This window comes from Callospermophilus lateralis, unplaced genomic scaffold, assembly GCF_048772815.1.
Source record: "Callospermophilus lateralis isolate mCalLat2 unplaced genomic scaffold, mCalLat2.hap1 Scaffold_86, whole genome shotgun sequence".
Lineage (NCBI taxonomy): Eukaryota > Metazoa > Chordata > Mammalia > Rodentia > Sciuridae > Callospermophilus > Callospermophilus lateralis.
The window spans coordinates 1,599,960-1,603,760 of NW_027516693.1; positions in this window are offsets into that span (position 1 = coordinate 1,599,960).

The window sequence follows — 3,801 nt, forward strand, 5'->3', positions numbered from 1 at the left end:
CATGTTTTATGTAAGTATATATATCAACAAGCTTATTTATAATGATTGAATTATATAATTATTATTATAATGGTCATTATTATATAATGATTTAGATGTCTCTTATGTATTTTCCATCACATTATTAAAATGATTGACAAACACATTTAAGATTATGTATTTAATATCACAGTAGCTTGATGGTTAAGTTCTGTTATAGACAAAAGCCATTTTGGATCAACTCTCAAAGGCATCAGTATACACATTATTATATGCTCTTTCTTAATAACTTGATAGTGATATATAATACAAAACTGCTTAATAGTCAACTTCTCATTTGGATTTTAATTTGAAAAAATAGAAATGATTTTCAACATATCCATTGCTTTAGAAACTGTAAATGTGATAGCCCAAAACAGCCCTATTTATATGTATTCTAAGGTTGTTGATAACACCTAAGCATAAAATAGCATGAAAGGACCTGAAGGTCATGCTTATGTTAAAAAACAATGAGAGCTACATAAATCAGACACTTTGTTCCACGTGAAGATGGTTATGTTTATGTTTGGTGAAACTTTTGCTTTAAATAAATTTGATTCTCAAACCCGCAGAAATTCAGAAAGGTTAATATTTCACAATGATGTAAAGAGTCCGAGTGGTGGTTTACCCCAAATCAACAGGAATTTCAGAGCTGCTCTTCTGAACATAGTTCATCTCCTCTCACATCAGTATCATTTATAGCATTCAAAACGTATTTGAATTCAACAGACTTCCTGGAACCCCAGAAGGGATTCATTACATATCTTTTCCAAAGTTAATGTCTTTTTATTTGCATAAAAGTATAATTCCATCACAGCTTCCAATCAGAGAACAGAGAAGCATTATGGTTGTCTAGTCAAAAAATTTTCATGTCTGAATAGATCATAAGAATGAAGTTACACATTTGTTGCTGACCTTTTGCATTTTATCACTGAATTATACAGGATACAAAAGAATATGCAAGTTTAGACAAAATATCTTTCACAAAGATGCAGGTGCTTATCTGTTTACAGCAAAACACCATCAACCTTCTCTTCAAAGCCAAGGAGGAACTTCTACCTAGATTCCAATGATAATAGAAGAGTGTTTCAAAATATGACCCTTTCCATTTCTGTTCTGCATAATTACTAGAATTCTCCTTTTAAGTAATTGTAAAAGTTGGCAGTCACAATACTTTGAACTTGCCCTTGTTCCCTACCTGAAATAAAATACAAAATGGTTAAACTGAATCACTGATGGATGAGCCATCCATGGCTCAGGCCCCCAGAACAGCATCTTAGATATCTTCAATTTCAGTCACAGAACATTAATAGGCAGTGAGGAGCATTATTTTTATTTATTCAGGTAAGTGTTCCTTATTGATAGCATGGTCATAGTCCTGCTTTGCCTTAAGCAGCCCTGTTTATACATAGTATCCTGTTATAATCATCATTAGTATCCCCTCAAAGAGATTTCTTTGGATAATAAATTATGTGGCAACCCTTTTAGCAGAAGGCTACATAAAGGCCAGATCTGTGGTAGGTTTCAGATAATGGGCAAAAGGCTTCTAGTCAGGGATTGAAATCCTTTTTCTGCCTAAAATCACGAAGCAATAGTCAGTTACATGGAAGTATGATCCCAGGCCTCTTGAAAGACACATCCTGGGTGGTCAGGCCTGATCAGTAAGGAGAGCCTGTGAGTGCTAATGCAGAACAGCCAGACCAATGTGGACTGAGAAGCCAGGAGATTAGAGGAAGAGTGGGTGGGTCAGGATTGAGAATGTGTAGGAAGCTACTTCTCTCAGGATTCAGAGATAACAGTCTGCCTATCAGTACCCTAGAAATGGTAGGTGAAAAGAAGAATCAAGCTATATTAAACCCACATATTATTATTTCTTATATGTGTGTTGATGAAATATGAGACATTGTGGACTGTACCTCATTCATCTGTGGAGCTGACCTCATTCCAAAGATCCTCCCAGCTGCTTGTTTTCCCTCTAAAGTTATTAAGCTCTGAAATCCTTAAATGTAGATAGATCCATGTTTAAGCTTAAATCAGTAAAATAATCTTCTCAGATACTAAAATAACATGCAGGGCAAAACTGGTAATGAAATCTGAGGATATGTAAGGTCCAGAATCATGAGGACCAGGGCTGCTCCTTCTAGGGGGTCTGGGAGTATGATTTTAGCCCTTAGATGCTTGAAATTAGAAGCTGCTGCATAAAGTAACAAAAAATACATGGGATTTGCAATCAGGAATTTGGACTCAGATCCTATGTACTAACCAAATGAGCTTAATTCAATTTCTTACCTCTGAACATCACATTGTCAGAAAGAAAAATGCAGATGATAATCATACTGATTTCACAGGGTTATTTTTAGGATCAAATGATTTTATATGAGGGTATAATTATGGAGTAGAAGACTCTGGTAATAAACCTAGAACAACTAGCACATATTCTCTATCCCATTTCCAAAATTCCTTTGAGACTGGTCAGACTTCAACTGAATCAAAGATGTCTCTTACTTCACTTGGTCATTTATTTTCTTTATCATCACTGGCACATGGGCAAAAAGAAAAGTGAGCATGTCGGCACACACAATTTTTTTAACCACAGTTCTTTGTCGTTGTTGTTCAATTCAGTTAGCTGTGCTCTTGGATTTATTAATAATATAATTAATGGCACTTGTCTAAACACTTTGCCTCTCAGCTCCTTGTTTTATTACCAGGAGGAAAGAACCATACTTTATTTTTATCTCCTTCCTAAAAGCACAGATTTTTCAAATAATCAAGTGAATCCCATATGGTTCTGAAGTCCAAGGAAATCATGTGTCTTTTCAGAGAATTATGCAATTAGTGACCACTCTCCACAGTAATCAGGAGTCAGGGTACTCATGATTCATACTTTTCATGAATTTCTGGTCCATATTTCATTTATAATGACATCTTTACCTGTCAATAAACAGTCCATTGGACCTTTCATACTCTAGTCTAAAAACAAATTTGTTTTTTTTCTCAATAATCAGAGGCATTTACAGCCGAGAAAATAAATTTTTAAATATAAATTTGAAATTAGGATTGGAATTAAAAGAATTCAGAAATTCAAGGAAAAGAAATTAAGTCAAAGCCATTACTCTTTAGAAGGCAAAAAATAAATCTCCATTTCACAAACTTCTTTTGTGTTATTTAACATCAGTACTTGGTTTCTGAATTTCTACAGTGGTTGATAATATCTACTCAACTACTTCAATGCCAATCCTTATTTTCTTAAAAGGCCTGAGCTTTTAATACTTATTTTCTGGTTCACATTTCACATTGCTGCAGGAAACAGGAGACGAATATGAATATTAACATTTCACTAATTTTACAAAACTACTGGGATAGTGACACAATTATACAACCACTAGTGATTGGATCTCAAATAACCCTTGGAAAATTCTCTGTTGCTTTATGCATCAGTCACTATTAATAGAATTACAAAGTCTTATAAATTTAGAGTCCATAGTTATCAATTGTAGTTATTCAAATGTACCTGGAAATGATGTTAAGCTACCAGGACATACCTAACCATAAGGAGATATGGATATAATGTAAAACTAGACTTGACAAAAATTATATATAAAGATACAGATATAGATATATATCTCACTTATTTACTCAACAAGTATCTATTATGTAAGCACTCAATTTCAAGCATCATTTTAGATTATTAGGTTACATAAGTTGACCAAATTTTGCCCTGAAGGAGATCTTATTTTCTAGATAGAGACAGACAGTAAAAAACATATAATAAACAAATATATA